Genomic DNA, 23,258 nt, shown 5'->3' with positions numbered 1-23,258 from the left:
TGTTTTGTTAGATAGCAGGGAAAGGCTGACACCTGCAGGATGGATGAGAAGCCAAATCTCCAGTTTCCAAGCAAATATTTCTCATCTAAAATTCTAATACAACAGAACATCAAAGTTTGCTGCACAAGAATAATTGCTGGGTTTAAAAATATATAATAATGAAGCAGTTAAACATTCTGACTATATATCTATATACAAATATATTTCTTATTGAATTAACCATTCTGCATTATACCTCAGAAATGTATACATTAAGTCAATTTTTAACACATTTCATATAGTTGGAGTATTTAATAGGATGTTCAGTGTAGTTTGTTGAGTATTGTTAACCTAACATTGTTACATTCTGACTTGATGCGATGTGTGGTGGTTGGTCTGTACAGATTGTTATCCGATTGCTGAGGTACATAGGCACTTACATGGTTTCTGTTAAAAGAACTTATTGATGGCATAAGAAATGCATTAATAGTATGTTCTAGTTATGTGTAGAAGGACTTTTGGTAGCATTTGACATCATTAGTCTTATCCAGAACACTGGAGCATTTTTTTCCATTAAATTACAGACAACAGTCTGCTTTGGATGATGCTTTCTCACTAGTTAAAGTGGTTCTTAAATCATTTCTCCTAATTTAGATTTTTATGATGTTGAGGAAACAGTAATCACGTTCATTTTACTTCGCTATGTTAGATAAAGTTACAGTACATTTTGAGAAAAGATATTTCAAACATTCTCCTTTGCACTCTCCATCATTAGACATTGTAACACCTTACAAATGTGTGCTGTATCCTTTAGGAGATATTAACATAAATGATGATAAAATATTGATTTATGCAGATAATAAGGAATGTTATGACCCTCCCAATAATCCTAACAGCATTGTTTAGACAAGTCTTATTTTTGTGAATAAGAAAAATGAATCATGAACTGAATTTATATATACAGTATATATATATATATATATATATATATATATATATTTAATGCTCTTTTAAGGGTTTTACAGCTGCATCGATTTTTCTAAATCAATGTGTTTGTCAGTTTATTTAAATAAATGTAAACTTACCTCCACCAATATACTTTGTATTTAGCAGCATATCAGAGCCTACTGTTGTGAGCAAGACATGTTATGGTGGGGTTGCTATGCAGTGGGTCATGCATAGCAACCTGACAATAATTAAAAAAATCACCTATGGTGCGCCACACAAGACTCCACTGTTTTCACATAAGGACCTACTGTTGTTCTGCTTGTGTAATTGTCAGACTACTTTTGCAAATAGAATAGGTTTTATTCATCACACTAAAATAATACAGTAAAAAGTTTTGTTTGTGTTTTTGTGTAGTATAGCACACTCTTTGGTTCAGAAAAGTTGTGTGTCTGTATATAAAAAGTGATATAAACGTATTTAAACTCATGTTTGCCTACCTCTGCCAATCCTCAGTCAGCTTCTTCCTGATGCTCCACTTGCACCAGCCACTCAGTCAGTACCCATCTACCCATTGTCTCCATTTGTCCCCCGCCCCTCCACAATGTTACCTCTCAAAAGCTGATCCTACTCCTACTCCCATCTCTAGTCCTCACCTCATTTTCTGTATGCAAATGGTTGTTTATGTTCCGCTTTGTGTTTTCTATTGTTATTGCTATTTTGTTATAGCCCATCTTGTGTTGGGTTTTTGTTGACACAATTGTTTGCTTTGTTACTACTAATTGTATTTGTATAATTAAACTGGTGCACTTCTGTGCACATTTGCTCTGTTGTATGTGTTGCACACTGAATGGTGATATGGAATCTGTGGCACCTCATAAACAAACGTTGATGGTGATAATGATCCATGGTGGTCAGTAGCCACTGTTTTTGAAAATGCTGAAAGCTGGTAATGTGTTTCAGACAGTCTGCTGTGCTGTATATGTTACAGTAGGTAGCTTTATGAGAGATGGACAATCGTTTGTAGATCGAGGTCTCCCTATAGAGATATAGAATGACATACAGTAATAAACAGTTGTGCAAATAAGGTGGTACAGGCCAGTATGGTATAACATTAAGAACTTACTGTAGCATTAGTAATATTTAGTAGCAATAAAAATAATGCCCATGAAAGTTACTGCTGACACACAGTATTAATGGACATTGATGTTATTGATGGCTTGTTACTGGACACTGCCACTACTAATAAAAATTTTCTCGACAATACTACCATTGATGTCTGCTGTTGGCATCTTTTTGCATATAACTAGTAGCTTACCACTACCCACTACTGGTTGCTTATTATAGCACTTTACTGCTAGAGAGGCATAGTACTAGGAGTTACTTCTACTGGCCTCACATGGCACATTGCTGCTACTGGTGTCATATTGTGTGATATTACAGCTGTACGTGGAGTATCATTGGGCATTGCTGTGACTGCTGTATATATTACTGTACCGTACTGCTACAGTTGCTAATATTTTTCAAACAGGGATATAAGGCAAGCCCTGGTGCCCAGTGAAAGCACTTGCTATGATGCCCCTTCCAACATGATGTATATGCATATATATAAATATATATATATATATATATATATATATATATATACACTTATACAACACATATACATAGAGAAGATTCCGCCTCAAGAACATGGCTTTGGACACAACTTCTCTTATACTATTATCTATGGACTTGATTTGAGAGCTCTTTGTCATTTAATTACTTTACTTTTATTATAAAATCACACATTTTTTAGCAGTCATACCAGGAACCTTCAGTCACATCCTCCTTTATTTAACGTACACATTTACAAATACTGTCATATCCGGGATTCAAACTCATGACCTTCCAAATTGCTGTCAGGCACCTTTCTCATGGAGCTATTTGCTCCTGTGTGGAAAATATGAAAGGATTTTGAAATGTGTGTTTTAAATAAAGTAGTGTGTGACTAAAGATGCTTAGGGACTTGAGGAGGAGATGGGGTCAGCCAGGTGATCCCGTGGATTAGAGAGAAAGAAGTTGCAAGTGAAATTGATTAAAACAGAAAACTGACAGGTGCTGCAGAACAGTGCCTACTGCATTGCAGTGGACAGTATGGTGACACATGTCGCACCACCCTAGTTATGGCCCTGACTAACTTGTGATGTTCATGCTTACAGCTATTGCTTGCACTCTCCATGCTGCTGATGCTCCTGAGGAACAGCCTCAGTGCTGGGGCTCATAGTAAGACCTGGTGTACCACAATGGAGAAGCCAATCGATTGCTGGTGCCATGAAAGGGTGTAGTACAGCTACACAGCTTGCCGACGCCGGGATCCCGGCAGCATACCGATGCCGGGATCCCGGCGGGGAGGGGCGAGTGCAGCAAGCCCCTTGCGGGCTCGGTGGTGACCTGCGGTCGCCATGGGTTCTATTCCCACTCTATGGGTGTCGTGGACACCCACGAGTGGAAATAGTCCCTGTTGGTCGGCATGCCGACCGTCGGGATAGTGACCCGTCGTGCTGGTGGATGAGGTCATGTGACTGCCGGTCAGCTGACCGGCGGTCACATGAAAACTACCCCCATGAAATTATATATAAAAGAATTCATATTTGTTTTCAAATGAAAAAAGCTCTTTAGAGAAGTAGGATTGCCTGTGAACTCTGCAAAACCTAGGAGGTCGCCCGCTACTGGTATAGCATAATCATTACTGCAGGATAGTCACAATTAGGCAAAAATTATTTTTAGGTTAGTGTTCTTTTAAACAATGATTTACATGTTCCGTAAAGGATCATAGAGAACAAGATGACATATACTGTATTACAGAGAACATATAAGGGCTGAATTGCCCCCATCTGCTTACTACATGCAAGATTCTGCATTTTATACAGCACCTTTCATATCTGGACTTTTACCAGTCCCAAACGGCCATTGGATGCAAATAGTTTTCTGTCAATATATATGTACTAGCAATCTCTAATTCAGGTCCCTTTGGATATGCACCACATACTGTAACTCAAACTACCGATGTTCAGCACCTTGTGAATGCGCGGAACTCATACTGCACATGTGCTGTAAGGGTCCTGCATCATTGAACACACTACGGCTGCAGACTGTCAGTGACTGACAGGCTGCGGCCTTTGGGAGTTGGAAGGGGTGGCGATGTACAATAGTGTGCCAAAGCCAGAAAACTGAGATTTCCTGGCCTCGTTATAGAAATTGTGACGTCCAGTTTGCTCACCCCTATGGGTCAGACATCCGGGCGATGGTGTTGCAGGTGATCTGATGCTGTGTCCTAGGATTCAGCACAGATCACTAATGCATGCAGGAGGCATCTACTTATACCAGGCACCAGATGCCGTATTACCATACTCAGTGGTGCCGAGAGAGGGGGGGGGGTATAAATTTCCCGGGCCCAGGTCTGATGGAGGGGCCCAGTGAGGGTCCAGTAGGAGCCCAGGCCCTCTCCCCCATACCTAGCAGCAGCAGCTCTTTTCCTCAGTCTAGCACATGCTGCTGTGTACTGGGCTGCTGTTGCTTAAAATACTATTTTTTAAGAGTACATGACCACACCTCCAGTGATTAGGCTACACTCCTTGAAAAGTACCTGGGCCCATCCCGGCTCTCGACTGCCCTGACCATACTAGATATATAATATATGTGTATCAGTTATATTGTAACAAGTTTAATTCAAATAGCATAAATCTATGTATCCAATATCTCTGCAATGTTGATACACTGAATAACTTTCCTCTAGCAGCTAGTCAGGTCTGTGCTTGCTTTCTTCTGCTCAGTAAGAGTGGCGAAAAAAATACATTTGTTATGAATCTGACAAACTGTCAATCATTCAACAACTGTACCTTTAAAACTCAACACTGTTCCGTCACACATCCTATTGTTATACAGCATAAATCTCCAATCTTTTTCTATGCAATTCATTGTTGAATCTTTCCCTTTGAGTTTCTCTGGGCTTCCCTATATTAGCCTCATGTATCGCCTCTGTACTACCAAGCAAACAATTAATCTTCACAATACACTGTGTAATACTGTACATGATAATATTATAGCTGGAGAAATAGATTGAATAGTAGTGATGAGCAGATTCGGTTTTACTCGGTTTTACTCGGTTCTCAATATGGCATCTTATTGGCTATCCAATACACGTGACATCCGTGAGCCAATAAGATGCCGTTTTGAGAACCGAGTAAAACCGAGTAAAACCGAATCCGCTCATCACTATTGAATAGTTCAAAGTAGTTATAGATAATGGGCCTAATTCAGAGTTGATCCCAGCAGCAAATTTGTTAGCAGTTGGGAAAATCCATGTGCACTGCAGGGAGTGGGGGGGGGGGGGGGGGGGGGTGTCAGATATAACATGTGCAGAGAGAGTTAGATTTGGGTGGGGTGTGTTCAAACTGAAATCTAAATTGCAGTGTAAAAATAAAGCAGCCAGTATTTACACTGCACAGAAACAAAATAACCCTCCCAAATCTAAATCTCTCTGCAAATGTTATATCTGCCCCCCGCTGCAGTGTACATGGTTTTACCCAACTGCTAACAAATTTGCTGCTGCGATCAACTCTGAATTACCCCCAATGTACCAACTGCTGCAAAGCAAAAGGGGCATACAGTAATGGTGCCAGAGTATAGTGTAAAACCAAAGATCATTTCTCAGATTTGTAAGTGGTCTCTGTTGGGTTCCAAGGTTTCCTTTGTTGTTTTTAGTTTTCTTGTGAATTACTCTGTCTGGAGGTGAGACACAGGTGTCAGCATACAGTATCTGATAGCAACCTGTGCTCCTCACAGCTGAAGTTCACCAGCTACAGTATAGTAAAGATGTACAGTGCTTCACTACCTCTAAGCTGTATAACAAATGTAAGATTTTATGGCTGATGCTACAGGGATTTGCCTTTTTTTCATATTGTTGGGGCTGGTCTTGGCTTCATATATAGCATAAGTCAGTGGTTCCCAGACTTATTTGAATCACGGCACCCTAGAAAGTATCAGAATTTTTTTCACGCCACCCCTAGGCCAAAAGTTAGTAATGGAGAAATTCAGAAAAACATATTAAATTAAGTAAATGGTGTTTATATGTCATCCTTAGGTTTAGTTCTGTGGTGAGGATTAGGATTTACTTAATGGTGTTTATATGTCATCCTTAGGTTTAGTTCTGTGCTGAGGATTAGAATTTACTTATGTTTGTCCACATATTTATATTTTATTGGCAACCACCAGCACTGGTTTTGTCTATTACATTGACTGTAAATAATTTGAATTGGTCCTGAACCACCAACCCAGGCAGGGCCGTCTTAACAGCAGTGTAGGCCCCTGGGCACAGCAATGCACTGGGACCCCTAGCCATCCTACAGTGGTAGGGGTGGGGGGTGCTATCAGTGGCAGCTTTGATGTCCCACATGCGGTAGGCGGTGTTCTGTCTTCTGCTCAGCATGTAGGACCTGGAGCAGTAATTTCTGCTAATTACTCCTTTATTGCACAGATGGGGCTAAACTGTAGAAGGGGGCATTGGGCTGAATGAAGAAGCCCTGGTACATGACTTCCAGGGTGGTAGGGGGTGTTTAATATGTAGGGGAGGGGTGGATAGTGGAGTCGGTTTAATATTCATAATTTTCAGGTGGGAGGGCAGTTTGCTTGACTGCAGATATCTCAAGCTCCTGAAAATATATTTCTTAGCATTCAAATGGATAAAAAACTAGAGAGTCCCACCTTTCAGGGGGTACTGGGAACTTGGGGATCAGAGTTCAAGACCCAGAGCAATCCACCGATGAAAATAATAAGAATTTACTTACCGATAATTCTATTTCTCGGAGTCCGTAGTGGATGCTGGGGTTCCTGAAAGGACCATGGGGAATAGCGGCTCCGCAGGAGACAGGGCACAAAAAGTAAAGCTTTAGGATCAGGTGGTGTGCACTGGCTCCTCCCCCTATGACCCTCCTCCAAGCCTCAGTTAGGTACTGTGCCCGGACGAGCGTACACAATAAGGAAGGATTTATGAATCCCGGGTAAGACTCATACCAGCCACACCAATCACACTGTACAACCTGTGATCTGAACCCAGTTAACAGTATGATAACAGCGGAGCCTCTGAAAAGATGGCTCACAACAATAATAACCCGATTTTTGTAACTATGTACAAGTAATGCAGATAATCCGCACTTGGGATGGGCGCCCAGCATCCACTACGGACTCCGAGAAATAGAATTATCGGTAAGTAAATTCTTATTTTCTCTATCGTCCTAGTGGATGCTGGGGTTCCTGAAAGGACCATGGGGATTATACCAAAGCTCCCAAACGGGCGGGAGAGTGCGGATGACTCTGCAGCACCGAATGAGAGAACTCCAGGTCCTCCTTAGCCAGGGTATCAAATTTGTAGGATTTTACAAACGTGTTTGCCCCTGACTAAATAGCCGCTCGGCAAAGTTGTAAAGCCGAGACCCCTCGGGCAGCCGCCCAAGATGAGCCCACCTTCCTTGTGGAATGGGCATTTACATATTTTGGCTGTGGCAGGCCTGCCACAGAATGTGCAAGCTGAATTGTATTACACATCCAACTAGCAAAAGTCTGCTTAAAAGCAAGAGCACCCAGTTTGTTGGGTGCATACAGGATAACAGCAAGTCAGTTTTCCTGACTCCAGCCGTCCTGGAACCTATATTTTCAGGGCCCTGACCACATCTAGCAACTTGGAGTCCTCCAAGTCCCTAGTAGGCGCAAGACACCACAATAAGCTGGTTCAGGTGAAACACTGACACCACCTTAGGGAGAGAACTGGGGACGAGTCCGCAGCTCTGCCCTGTCCGAATGGACAAACAGATATGGGCTTTTTTGAGAAAAAAACCACCAATTTGACACTCGCCTGGTCCAGGCCAGGTCCAAGAGCATGTTCACTTTTCATGTGAGATGCTTCAAATCCACAGATTTGACTGGTTTTAAACCAATGTGTTTTGAGGAATCCCAGAACTACGTTGAGATCCCACAGTGCCACTGGAGGCACAAAAGGGGGTTGTATATGCAATACTCCCTTGACAAACTTCTGGACTTCAGGAACTGAAGCCAATTCTTTCTGGAAGAAAAATCGACAGGGCCGAAATTTGAACCTTAATGGACCCCAATTTGAGGCCCATAGACACTCCTGTTTGCAAGAAATGCAGGAATCGACCGAGTTGAAATTTCTTCGTGGGGCCTTCCTGGCCTCACAACACGCAACATATTTTCGCCACATGTGGTGATAATGTTGTGCGGTCACCTCCTTTCTGGCTTTGACCAGGGTAGGAATGACCTCTTCCTGAATGCCTTTTCCCTTAGGATCCGGCGTTCCACCGCCATGCCGTCAAAACGCAGCTGCGGTAAGTCTTGGAACAGACATGGTACTTGCTGAAACAAGTCCCTTCTTAGCGGCAGAGGCCATAAGTCCTCTGTGAGCATCTCTTGAAGTTCCGGGTACCAAGTCCTTCTTGGCCAATCCGGAGCCATGAGTATAGTTCTTACTCCTCTACGTCTTATAATTCTCAGTACCTTAGGTATGAAAAGCAGAGGATGGAACACATACACCAACTGGTACACCCACGGTGTTACCAGAACGTCCACAGCTATTGCCTGAGGGTCTCTTAACCTGGCGCAATACCTGTCCCGTTTTTTGTTCAGACGGGACGCCATCATGTCCACCTTTGGTAATTCCCAACGGTTTACAATTATGTGGAAAACTTCCCCATGAAGTTCCCACTCTGCCGGGTGGAGGTCGTGCCTACTGAGGAAGTCTGCTTCCCAGTTTCCATTCCCGGAATGAAACACTGCTGACAGTGCTATCACATGATTTTCCGCCCAGCGAAAAGTCCTTGCAGTTTTTGCCACTGCCCTCCTGCTTCTTGTGCCGCCCTGTCTATTTACGTGGGCGACTGCCGTGATGTTTTATCCCACTGGATCAATACCGGCTGACCTTGAAGCAGAGGTCTTGCTAAGCTTAGAGCATTATAAATTTACCCTTAGCTATATTTATGTGGAGAAAAATCTCCAGACTTGATCACACTCCCTGGAAATTTTTTCCTTGTGTGACTGCTCCCCAGCCTCTCGGGCTGGCCTCCGTGGTCACCAACATCCAAAACTGAATGCCGAATCTGCGGCCCTCTAGAAGATGAGCACTCTGTAACCACCACAGGAGAGACACCCTTGTCCTTGGATATAGGGTTATCCGCTGATGCATCTGAAGATGCGATCCGGACCATTTGTCCAGCAGATCCCACTGAAAAGTTCTTGCATGAAATCTGCCGACTGGAATTGCTTCGAAGGAAGTCACCATTTTTTTACCATGGCCCTTGTGCAATGATGCACTGATTTTAGGAGGTTCCTGACTAGCTCGGATAACTCCCTGGCTTTCTCTTCCGGGAGAAACACCTTTTTCTGGACTGTGTCCAGAATCATCCCTAAGCACAGGAGACTTGTTGTCGGGATCAGCTGCGATTTTGGAATATTTAGAATCCACCCCTGCTGTTGTAACAGTATCCGAGATAGTGCTACTCCGACCTCCAACTGTTCCCTGGACTTTGCCCTTATCAGGAGATCGTCCAAGTAAGGGATAATTAAGACGCCTTTTCTTCGAAGAAGAACCATCATTTCGGCCATTACCTTGGTAAAGACCCGGGGTGCCGTAGACAATCCAAACGGCAGCGTCTGAAACTGATAGTGACAGTTCTGTACCACGAACCTGAGGTACCCTTAGTGATAAGGGCAAATTTGGGACATGGAGGTAAGCATCCCTGATGTCTCGGGACACCAGATAGTCCCCTTCTTCCCGGTTCGTTATCACTGCTCTGAGTGACTCCATCTTGATTTGAACCTTTGTAAGTGTTCAAATTTTTTTAGATTTAGAATAGGTCTCACCTAGCCTTCTGGCTTCAGTACCACAATATAGTGTGGAATAATACCCCCTATTCTTGTTGTAGGAGGGGTAATTTAATTATCACCTGCTGGGAATACAGCTCGTGAATTTTTTCCCATACTGCCTCCTTGTCGGAGGGAGACCTTGGTAAAGCAGACTTCAGGAGCCTGCGCAGGGGAAACGTCTCGACATTCCAAACTGTACCCCTGGGATACTACTTGTAGGATCCAGGGGTCCTGTACGGTCTCAGCGTCATGCTGAGAGCTTGTCAGAAGCGGTGGAACGCTTCTGTTCCTGGGAATGGGCTGCCTGCTGCAGTCTTCTTCCCTTTCCTCTATCCCTGGGCAGATATGACTCTTATAGGGACGAAAGGACTGAAGCTGAAAAGACGGTGTCTTTTTCTGCAGAGATGTGACTTAGGGTAAAAACGGTGGATTTTCCAGCAGTTGCCGTGGCCACCAGGTCCGATGGACCGACCCCAAATAACTCCTCTTCCTTTATACGGCAATACACCTTTGTGCCGTTTGGAATCTGCATCACCTGACCACTGTCGTGTCCATAAACATCTTCTGGCAGATATGGACATCGCACTTACTCTTGATGCCAGAGTGCAAATATCCCTCTGTGCATCTCGCATATATAGAAATACATCCTTTAAATGCTCTATAGTCAATAAAATACTGTCCCTGTCAAGGGTATCAATATTTTTAGTCAGGGAATCCGACCAAGCCACCCCAGCTCTGCACAACCAGGCTGAGGCGATCGCTGGTCGCAGTATAACACCAGTATGTGTGTATATACTTTTTATGATATTTTTCCAGCCTCCTGTCAGCTGGCTCCTTGAGGACGGCCCTATCTATAGACGGTACCGCCACTTGTTCTGATAAGCGTGTGAGCGCCTTATCCACCCTAAGAGGTGTTTCCCAACGCGCCCTAACTTCTGGCGGGAAAGGGTATACCGCCCATATTTTCTATCGGGGGGAACCCACGCATCATCACACACTTCATTTAATTTATCTGATTCAGGAAAAACTACGGTAGTTTTTTCACATCCCACATAATACCCTCTTTTGTGGTACTTGTAGTATCAGAAATATGTAACACCTCCTTCATTGCCCTTAACGTGTGGCCCTAATAAGGAATACGTTTGTTTATTCACCGTCGACACTGGATTCAGTGTCCCTGTCTGTGTCTGTGTCGACCGACTAAAGTAAACGGGCGTTTTAAAACCCCTGACGGTGTTTTTGAGACGTCTGGACCGGTACTAATTGTTTGTCGGCCGTCTCATGTCGTCAACCGACCTTGGCGCGTGTTGACATTATCACGTAATTCCCTAAATAAGCCATCCATTCCGGTGTCGACTCCCTAGAGAGTGACATCACCATTACAGGCAATTTGCTCCGCCTCCTCACCAACATCGTCCTCATACATGTCGACACACACGTACCGACACACAGCACACACACAGGGAATGCTCTGATAGAGGACAGGACCTACTAGCCCTTTGGAGAGACAGAGGGAGAGTTTGCCAGCACACACCAAAAACGCTATAATTATATAGGGACAACCTTATATAAGTGTTTTCCCTTATAGCATCTTTTTTATATATTTCTAACGCCAAATTAGTGCCCCCCCTTTCTGTTTTAACCCTGTTTCTGTAGTGCAGTGCAGGGGAGAGCCTGGGAGCCTTCCCTCCAGCCTTTCTGTGAGGGAAAATGGCGCTGTGTGCTGAGGAGATAGGCCCCGCCCCTTTTTCGGCGGCCTCGTCTCCCGCTCTTAACGGATTCTGGCAGGGGTTAAATATCTCCATATAGCCCCCGGAGGTTATATGTGAGGTATTTTTAGCCAAAAAAGGTTTTCATTTGCCTCCCAGGGCGCCCCCCTCCCAGCGCCCTGCACCCTCAGTGACTGCCGTGTGAAGTGTGCTGAGAGGAAAATGGCGCACAGCTGCAGTGCTGTGCGCTACCTTAAGAAGACTGAGGAGTCTTCTGCCGCCGATTCTGGACCTCTTCTCGTTTCAGCATCTGCAAGGGGGCCGGCGGCGAGGCTCCGGTAACCATCCAGGCTGTACCTGTGATCATCCCTCTGGAGCTAATGTCCAGTAGCCAAGAAGCCAATCCATCCTGCACGCAGGTGAGTTCACTTCTTCTCCCCTAAGTCCCTCGTTGCAGTGATCCTGTTGCCAGCAGGACTCACTGTAAAATAAAAAACCTAAGCTAAACTTTTCTAAGCAGCTCTTTAGGAGAGCCACCTAGATTGCACCCTTCTCGGCCGGGCACAAAAATCTAACTGAGGCTTGGAGGAGGGTCATAGGGGGAGGAGCCAGTGCACACCACCTGATCCTAAAGCTTTACTTTTTGTGCCCTGTCTCCTGCGGAGCCGCTATTCCCCATGGTCCTTTCAGGAACCCCAGCATCCACTAGGACGATAGAGAAATAAAACTGCGTACCAGGTGTGTTGGGCTAGAGCAGGGACCAGGTGCTGGAAGGCTGATATCTCTGGTTCTGGGCATAGTACAGACAAGCTGCCAGTGTCCATTAAAAGGGAAGTGTCACATCTTTTGGATTATAACCTCAGAAAACTCTAACTCTGACAGAACCTGAGATATCTGGCTGGGAAGAGCAATTAACAGGCTTGGATGGGGACCACTGCTTTCAAGTCGGATTTCTCCGATTCCCCAGAGTCGATTTTCATAAATCTGGAAAGAGGGGACCCTCAGCTATCAGCCTAGGGCCCTTATACTCCTGGGGGCCGTGGGCAAGAGCCCATTGAGCCCATACGAAAGACGGCCCTGAACCCAGGGCACCCCTGCAAGTACCCCCAGCATCCTAGGGTGCCTAGGCACACAGCGGCAGATGTATTAAGCCTGGAGAAGGTATAATGCAGTGATAAAGTAGTGATAAGTGGAAAGTGATAACACACCAGCCAATCATTACGGATTTGAAAAATTACAGTTAGGAGCTGATTGGCTGGTGCGTTATCACCTTCACTTAACACTGCTTGATCACATCTCCAGGCTTAATACATCTGCCCCATTCAGGGCCGGTACCGGGGCTTCTGGCGCCCCGGGCGGCCTTAGGGGCGTGGCTTTATATAGGGGGCGTGGTCAGTTACGCCCCCTGTACTGTTGTAGGATGTGCGGTGCGCGATGACGTCATCGCGCACCGCACAGCAAAGGTCCTCTCCACGAAGGTAAACTAGACGCTAAGCGTCTAGTTCCCTTCGTGGAGAGGACCTTTGCTGTGCGGTGCGCGATGATGTCAACGCGCACCGCACATCATTACAGTGAAGGTCCTCTCCAGGAAGGGAAATTAGACGCGTAGCGTCTAGTTTCCCTTCACAACGGACAGCGGGCCGCGGCAGCGGGGGGCACCACAGCAGCAGCGGATCTTGCCATGGCGCGGCGCCCTCCAGATGGCGCCGGCGCCCTCCAGAAGGCGGCGCCCCGTGCAAAAGTCCTGCTTGCCCGTGGCAAGATCCGCTACTGGCCCCATTGTTTGAGAACCACTGGAATAAGCACATCATTGTTCCTGGGTTCAACTTGCAGAGGAAATTCATTCTAAAGGAACAAAAAGAAGTTTTTGAGTTTTGTAAGGTATTTTCTAAAGTTTAGACACAAATCTCAGACAAAGCTAAAGAAATAAGAAATGTTAGTCATATATAAAATGTAAAAAAAAATGAGAAAATTAAAAAGCAGGATGAAAAGTGTTAGTCTGAATGATTTCATAGGGGGATACTTAATTGGCTCTGGATTTTTGTTTTTACTTTTTCACTGATTTTTTTTTTCCGTATCCAATTATACCCTGTGTTTTTTTCAGCCCCCCCCCCCCCCCAAAAATAAAATAAAAATAGTAATATATTTTTCTGGGTGAAAACACATAGGATCCGGGATAAGTTCCCTGACCTACTGTATGTGTTTTCTAGAAAAAAATGGGGCTATTAGGTATGGATATTGCGGATTTCGTTTTACATGCACACAAAACAAATCCGACATTGCAGGCAATGAAATTTCCCCGGAGGAAGGCGGGTATCAATTAGCTGCAGTAAGTACTGCATCCTTTTGAATATCCCCCATAGTCAGCACAGTATATAATCTGCATAAATAAAAGATATCGCTGATTCCTAATTCTAGGAATCTCTTGAAACAGTGACCTATTGATGGCTACAGCAGACTCATGATCAGAGTACGAGTTCTATTTACCCTCATAAGATGGCCACTTACAGTGTAAAGGAAGAGATCATATGATAAGCTGCTTCTGTTTTCTAATTTAACTGGACTACATACAGCCAATATATCTTCTAAAACACTCACATTTAATTAACTGTGGCCAGTGTATTTTTTTTTAATGGTAATCAGTGGTTCAGAGTACCGGAAACATTTTTTTTAATGGTACTCAGTGGTTCGGAGTACCGGAAAAAAAAATTTCCTCAAAAGTGGGAAGTTCTACTATCATAGCCGGTGTATTTAGTACTCCTATCTAGGACTTGTATCTCCAGACTCTTCCATTGCAGCTGCTTTATAGAACACGGAGACACTTACTTGGCTCAGAACCTTCAGCAATGCAGAGGTGAGTACTGGTTCCTTTTTTCCTTAGAAAAAAACCCACTATGATGCTTAATGCTGCAACTGTATGTTATAAACAGCTGGCTGTGTTCCATAGACGTATGAACTTGCAGTGATATTCTATAGTGGTGGCTATCCCTTGCTCCTTGAAAATCTTTTGGATATATTTTATAACTTCTGGTTCTTCCTTGTAATTAGCAGTTTGAGGTTTTGCAGGGAATGATATGGACAGCTTTTTAGCTTAATGTGTATATAGCCTGGAAATATCTGATATTTAAATTGCTAAATCAGTTAACAATTGAATATTTTCACAACAATGCATGGCTACAAGTTTGAATGCTTGTGCATTTATTCTCTCCAGTAAGTGAATTGCACTGAATAGATCTGTAAGTTGCATGACTCTGTTATTCTCAATTAGTGTTGGAGATGTGCTTGATCATTGTTATGATTTTAATGTTTATTATGTTATGTTTTCAGAAGTTTAATATTAAAAATATTTTAAGCGAATTCCACAGTTAATTTATTTTTCATTACTCCAGTCCATACAGTATATAACTCCTAATTATGGTTTATTTAGTATTATCTGAGCTTTATTGAATTTTAAGACAAAGGGGATAGCAAGTGACCCTTTTTAGATTTTATAGAATTCATTGTTTCGAAGGAACTAGTCTCTAGTACCACGTAAAGTGTAGTATTCTCGCAATGATTGAATATACTCATTTTCACATTTACATCCTTTAATTAGATTTTCTTAGCTGTGGTCTAATATGAGGTGTTAATGAAGTGAATACAATTTGTATCCATTTATATATCCAGTTCTATCTATCTTTCTATCTATTTATCTACCGTATATTTAATATATATGTATATATATATATATATATATATATATATATATATTCTTTATATATAATTATGCATATTTTATATATAATAATAAAAAAATAAAATATTTTATCCAAATATATCTATCTAATAAGCGAGAAAGTTTGTCTGTTTGTCCTTTATGCATGGCCAGAGTGTTGTTCCTAGCTTAACCAAATTTGGCATGGTGGTGTAGTTTGGCCAAGATTAGGTTTTTGCCTAGATTTGAACCTTGTCAGGGCCACATACTGTCACATACATAATATACTAGGCTTACCACACTATCCTTTAAACTGTGACACTCATGAATTACACAAGTTCTGTTGTTAAAATGTAGCCAGTTTCATACTTGTTCTATTTAAGCCAGGTACACACTATGCAATTATCAGGCCAATCAGCCGATCATTGGCTGATTGTGCCAATAACTGGATAGTGTGTATGCAGGAGCACAAGCCAATAAATTACTTCAAATGTTCCTGCAATTGTAAAATTGGGGGTAGAGATTTTATGTGCTACACATCCTGATCTCCTTATCCCACGGAAAACATCTGAAGAAAATACACACTGAGCTAGAAATTGCTCAATGTGTACGAGTGTACAGGGATCTGATAATCGCCATGCAGGATGAAATAATTCCTCGGATGTGCAGAATCTATCTGATGGTGTGTACCCAGCATAAGTTGTACAGAATGAAAGGACAAACCTATATGTCATACTTGCCTACTTTTGAAAACAAATTTCGGGGAGATTAAAGTTGGTAGTCGAAGGCGCTGTTGAGGGGGGCATGTCTTGCTCTAACCAAAGGGAGTGTTCTAACTGCACATATGGGCATATCCATGTTTAAATGCTTGTTGTGAGATATACGAGTTTATAACCTTAGTAACAATATAGTTTCGGAATTTTAGCAAGTATTGATTCTAACATTACTGCCTGCAGTGCTGGATTTCTTGTTTGCAACTATTTGTTGTGATTTTTCTTTTTGACTCCCTCAACATGAAATACATTACATGATAAATATGATGCCTATGCAATAAATTCCAAATGGAAGCTGACCTTTTGTGAATTCATCCATAAACATATATATTTCTTGCCGGGTAGACTGTGAAGTATGTTTTTTGGTGTATTAGATGTTATTTTATTGCGGACGGCCTGCAACTTGCAGACCCTCTCTATCTTTATGTTGCATACCTTTATTGCATCCTCCAAATCCTTATGGACACCAGATAGTCTAATTAAACAAATGTGTTTAACTAATAATTAGTAATACAATTTTTTACCCTCAGTTGTTGTTAGTCTCAGTATGGTTCAGTGCACACACACAGCATACCTCCCAACTTTGACAACTAGGCCACGCCCCCGTTTTTGGGGCATGGTCTAATGGAAAGGGGGCGTGGCCTCGCGGCAAGTGTCACGATCGCAAGCCATGCCCCATTTTCATCATTATGGGGGCATGAACAGCGCTGTGAGAGCTGCTGGTCATGCCCGCTGTCCCTCTCTGCCGTGAATAGACGCTGTGCACATGCGCACAGCATCTATTCACCGCTGCTCTCCTCAGAGCAGGGAGGGATCTCCCAACTGGCCCCACACCCACGGGACACTGCGACCCGCGGGTGGGACAGCGGGACAGACCGTGAAAAACGGGACTGTCCCGCCAAAATCGGGACAGTTGGGAGGTATGCACACAGCATAGATAAATGACACAGTGTGATCATGTGCCCCTGTGCACTGCTGCTAAAATCTCCTTAGTCCCCCCCCCCCCCCCCCCCCCCCTTTACCCCCTCTCCCATCAGGCTGAGTTGAGCTGTAGTGTAGCATCGAGGGATTTTGATTTACAATCCAGGGCAGCAGTAGATTACACAATGAAACAGGTGTCTCCCACGGGATGCTGGAGGGTAAGCAACCATGCTCTATGTGACTCATAGTTTTGCCAGTTAAAATGTATAGTTAAACTCTCACATACACTGCTGTCTACACTGCATAGCCTATTTGTCTACTTTCTGCACAGGTTTGTCTATATATATATATATATATATATGTCCCTTAAAGTTTCAATTAAGAGGACAAAAAGTACGGGTGAGTATTTTTCATCATGATGTTGGGGTAAATTTACTAAGGTGACAGTTTTTTTTAGAACTGGTGATGTTGCCCATAGCAGCCAATCAGTTTCTATCTATTATCTTCTAGAAGCAGCTAGATAAATGTTAAGTAGAATCCGATTGGTTGCTATGAGCAACATCACCAGTTCTAAAAAAAACCTCTCACCTTAGTAAATTGACCCCCTTGTGAGCAAAGGCTTCAGAATGCCCTTTCCTCAACTTGCATGCTCATAACAAAATCCCTCCTTTGTTTGCCATCACATGGCCACTGAGGAGCTTCCTGACTGACTGGGTCTGACTCAGAGATCAGGTTACATTGTGCTCATTAACAAACCTCTGAGCTGTAGCCAAATGTTCCCTGATTAGAGACATTTCTTATAGTGGAAGATATACCAATCTACCTGCAGAGAGATTTTGCAAGGGAAGACCTGAGTGCCTAATTCAGAGTTGCATGTTATTTGATAGTAACGCACATCTCTGATGTTTTGAGACCTGCGCATGAGTAGGATCCGCACTGAGCATATGTAGCTCTGTGGCTGCCGTGATGCATGCAGTTCTTCAAGTGCAGGAGCATGATTTACATTCTGCGACTAGCAGCATTCCAGAAAGGAAGGGGGGTGTAGGCCCTGTTTTCTGGGTGTGACGTAGCCACATTATTATCAGTGTACTCATCTGAGGCTCAATATATATTTTTCTTTTTCTACACTGAGAAAAATATATTTTGAGCCTCATAGAAAATTGATTATACTGTGACATATATTTTAGATAGATATTGCCCTGAAGGGAACAATTTTTATGCTTGATGTGATTGCACCGGCTGTGTATTTTGATGTGTTGCTAATACATTTTAACTTGACTTAGGGGGTCATTCCGAGTTGATCGCTCGCTGCCGTTTTTCGCAGCGCAGCGAACAGGTTACTACTGCACATGCGTATGCACCGCAATGCGCAGGCGCGTCGTATGGGTACAAAGCGGATCGTTGCTGGGCGATGGATTTAACAAAGAATCCATTTGCACAGCTGATCGCAAGGAGATTGACAGGAAGAGGGCGTTTGTGGGTGGCAACTGACCGTTTTCAGGGAGTGTTTGGAAAAACGCAGGCGTGTCCAAGCGTTTGCAGGGCGGGTATCTGGCGTCAATTCCGGGGACCAAAAAGACTGAAGTGATCGCACAGGCAGAGTAAGTCCAGAGCTACTCAGAAACTGCAAAAAACGTTTTCGTCCCGCTGAAGGCTGAAGTTGAAGGCTGCATAAATGAATGAATCTAAACAAAATGTCTGGACTAATCTCTGTGGTTTACCTTCCTACACAAATTTTATTATATTCTGCATATCGCAGAGCCATTTGGGAGCAATATGAATTGGCATTGTCTACATCAAATATAAGAGTTTAGGCAGTGCATTCATTTTATCACATATATGTTGCCACTCTAAAGGCCTTACTCAGTACGAATTGGAGATGTGATGCCAACGCATTATCCCGATTTTCAGGCCAGTGTACACGCGTAGGGACCGTTCTGCGAGTGTGCAGCCAGGGGGATGCAATTGCATTGCATTGATGTGAACACCTCTGCCTGATTGACAGGCAGAAGTGTTCGCGGGCGGCAATGCAGCATTACGAGGGCGTGGCGTTGTAAACGGGGGTGGGTCTGAGCCATTTTAGGGGTGGCCATGTGACTTCACACGTGGCCACTTCGATGGGTAAGATGACCGCACTGCGCTTGCCTTCACAGCCAGGCTGCGCAGGCAAGGTGCTTCCCTTGTTTTGCGGGGTCTGTGATGTGATCACAGTTGCATTGCGATTGCATCGCTGGCGGCCATTAGCATGCTGGGCGGCTTTGCTCTGTGCTGGGCGGCTCCCAGCATGCGAGTGCTAGCAGTTGCAGTTTTGCTTTTTTAGCAAAACTGCAACTGAACTGAATAATGTCCAAAGGCAGCATTTTAGCTTGGCAATTTGTGTAATCTGCACGCAGAAATGCTAAAACATAACCAAAGTTTAATTGGAAAAGTTGTAAGAAGACTTTGTTATCTTAATCCCCAAATATTTAAGATGGCTAGATACAAGACAAAGATAAATCCCTGTTTTAAACCCTCTACTATGTGAGGTGGGTTAGTGAGATTAATGGCTGTGGATTTCTCATAGTATATTTTAAGAACAGTCTACCACTTCATGTGAACTCAGTCGGCATTTCTTCTCCTTACTTGTGTACATATATACTTGTTGTTATGATGAGCCTTCCGTATCTGGAAAAAACAAACGTCAAATCGATTGTAGGGATGAGTAATAATGAAAACTACAGATGTTAGCAATTTGGCTACATTATTTTTTTTTTATTGCCTTTTATCTTCTTCTGTTTTATGTTACCTAACATATATCCACACTTGTCTATCAATATAGTTAATACAATAAATACTGATTTTTTTTTATAAACAATGCTTTTCACAGCTGTGAAGGGTAAAAATCCAAAAAGTGCAAATGTAAACCAACAAACGCTGAAATGCTAAACATTCTCTCTGTAGCTGCTATTCACATTAGACACACCATACAAAAAGATGGTTCTATGGGTGGAGGTACATAGCTGAATATGAACTGCCTGTAGGTAACGCTGTTATAATCAGAAGAGCAATAACCAATTTGTGAATTCATTTCTCTGTGCAATGCACAAATCAAATTATGGATGATTTGTTCTTTCTCCAATTGGTGGGTCTGGATTTGTTTAATATAACTGAAGTGAAGAAACACTAACATTGAGATTATTAAGTATTTCGATTTTGACTTTACCGAACGTTGGACCATATTGAAAGATGAACGCAGATCGCTGCATACGCAGCCAGATATGCGTTCATCTCCTGATATGCTGGGGACCGCCCAGCACAAGGCAAGGCCGCCCAGCATGTGTCAGGCCGCCTCCCTGTGCATCCGCAATTAGATTGCAGATGCATCGGAACTAAGGTTGACCCCTGGCAGCGCAGCCTGACATCACGCAGCTGGCCAAAAAACAGTCCCAGTCAGCTCCCGTGCGGGACGCCCTGCCCACCCAACATGGCAACAACGCCCCTCCTTCCTGAATGCGGCTGCAATGTGTAAGGTCACGCACTATGGCTGGTGCGCGTTTGCAGACCACCTAGGTGCGGCTGCTGCATGCGAATGCACGAATGCGTCCAGGTCTGAATCAGCTCCATTCAGTCCAGCAGCCATATTGAGCCTTAAGATTTAAAAACCACACTTGTTAAACGCATCAAGAAAGTCCCAGGTTCGTGAGAAGAGAGACTGTTGCTATGGCCCATGATGTCAGTAAAGGAACATTTACTAATGTACCTTCCAGGAAGACCAAGCTAATGTCACGTGGTATGTTGATGCCTTTTGACATGCTTGACCCAATATATTTTACAGGTATATACTGAGAAGCTTAATTTAAATGCTTGTGTAAAATGGAGAAGCATGTAGCGAGGGGGGTGTTGAAAGAAGAGTGCGCAGACTCCAGTCTTCCTGTTCTACAGGGAGGCTTCGTGCCCTTTCCCAAGATGACCACCAAGTTCATTACTGAGCATGTGCATGGGCCTTCTTGTCTTGAGTCTAGGAGACAGAAGTTTCCTGCTTAGCTCCAGGATGACCTGCGATTACCTGCAACCTTCAATCAACAGCAATTCCAGTATTCCTGCACTACTACCCAGTGCCTACATACAGATGTGTTCTTTTCTGTCCTTGCCACTGCAATGGCATGCCACAACATGCATGCTGTGTGAACAGTGCTGCAGCATGATGTACTGTGTCACCTGTGTGCAAGGCTAGTTGCATGCCATGATGCTCGTGCACGTTTGCCACGTTGCCAGCAAAGATGAAAGAGGACACATCTGTACTATCACCAGCTGGTGTGCTGTATGACAACCACTACCATTAAGCTCCACTCCATGAGTAGCAGTGTATAACATTGACTATGGTTGGACCTGCTATCTACCAATAAACCAACTCCACTGGTTATGTAACTGGGCTGTTCATGAGTCATCCGCTGTTGTGCCTATATAACGCTGCAATGTCAACACCTGCACACACATCATCCCCACCATTTTATACGTGGCAGCTGAAAACAGGGTTGTTACAGTATATGTAAGTACTTGTGAAACTTGGTGGATGGCAAACATTGGCCACCCATGTGGAAGAAAGAGATTTCATCTAATAATGTTTTTTTTTCCACAAACATGTTTATGGTAATAAGCAACCTTGTCAGTCTGCTAAAATTGAAACTACCGCTGAATGCTTTTTTTCTATCTATCTATCTATCTATCTATCTATCTATCTATCTATCTATCTATCTATCTATCTTCTTATGTATTTATCTTATAATTTTTTTTTATATATTAAGAGAAAATTGTTAATACTGCCTTCAACACTGGATAAATGTGCAGATACAGTATTTAATTCATTGCCGAAGTAATTTCATTGAATTCTTCAAGTTTCTGTAACTAGTCATAAGAATTCAAAATGAGACCAATTAACCATGATCACCACTACAAAATATCCCTTGTATATATATATATATATATATATATATATATATATACAGTACATATATATACATATCCTGCGTGATTTTATATTCTGATACTTCAGCAGTCCACTGGGGGGCTTCATGGCCCAGGCAAGCCACTTTTACTTATTTTGCCATCTTGGCAATATCTTTCTTACTGCCATTTGTCTTGTCAGACCTGCAGCTCCAAGCCTTGCTTACTGTAGAGCTGTGCTTGAAGCTGTTGGCATGTCAGCCTCCTCTTATGCAACCTACTGAATCTCAGAACTTGTCTCCTGATTCTGTTGTGGGTTGGGGCTGCCAGACCTCTTCTCTTTTTAAGGTTTCCACCATTTTCTAAATACCATTTGTCGGTGTAGGAAACAGTACTCGCTGGTGCTTTGGTTTTGTTTCCAATTTCTCTAAACGAAAGACTAAACTCTTTTACAGAGTATAATGGTGTGTCTTGTTTACCTTTTCTGGCTATTATGATAGCAATATACTGTACTACTTCCACATTGTCCATATAATGTCAGAGGGCGTAATAACAGTCTGTTCAAACATTGCATTTATACAGACGTGGGGGTTGTAATCGAGTGATCAGCAAAAGTTGGGACACCTGCAGGAATTGTATGCATCAACTTTTCAAGTCTTAATTTACTTCCATTGCTCCACAATGACTGTGAGTTCTTGACTCAGTATATTATATTTACATAATTTATCCCCTAAGTCTGGCTGTGCCACACTTCAGCATCACAACAAAACTCATTGGGTACTGTTCTTTTGGTCACTGTCTTCTGGATTGTTCAGATAAGTGTGATTGTTATATTTATATAGCAAGTGTTATTCTTATGTATGTTGGCAATAATTTGTGGGCAAACAAAATTATGTCATCCGCTGTTTTTACGTTATTAAAGAAGAACTTTTTTCATGGAGATTCATCTGTTGGAATCATTGAGCTATCAGATAAGACATATAATATTTATTTACTGTGACAGGACATCTTTTTGTTTTTTATACACATTATATTACAGTAGGAGGCTCTGCGTTCTTAACAGACAATGGGGAATTAGTTCATATTTTGATCAAAACATTTAGACTTGCAGCTGCCATCAAGGGACCCTATTTTTTGCAAGTAAAACTCTATCTTAATTGGCAATTGCTATCACATTAGAATTACTCTTACGATATGCCCCTTTAATTCTAGATTCTAATTTTTTTAGTAACCAGATCACATTTCCCATATTGTACTTATAATGGGAAATGCAATCTGGCCAAATTTACTGAAAACACAATGAAACAAAATACTGTATTGAGCCCTGAGATAATTACGATATCTTCACTGCAAATCCTGCACTCATGCACTCCTGTTGGTAGAGAAAGCTGTGCAGGA

At 42.9% G+C, this 23,258-nt stretch overlaps 1 protein-coding gene across 1 annotated transcript in view; it reads left to right on the top strand.

The window, feature by feature from the left end:
* Nucleotides 1-23,258, top strand: part of TRPC4 (transient receptor potential cation channel subfamily C member 4) — a 576,236-nt gene that overhangs the window by 788 nt on the left and 552,190 nt on the right. The window lies entirely within an intron of this gene.

Source organism: Pseudophryne corroboree, chromosome 2 (genome assembly GCF_028390025.1).
Source record: "Pseudophryne corroboree isolate aPseCor3 chromosome 2, aPseCor3.hap2, whole genome shotgun sequence".
Lineage (NCBI taxonomy): Eukaryota > Metazoa > Chordata > Amphibia > Anura > Myobatrachidae > Pseudophryne > Pseudophryne corroboree.
This window is presented reverse-complemented; position numbering and strand designations above follow the sequence as displayed.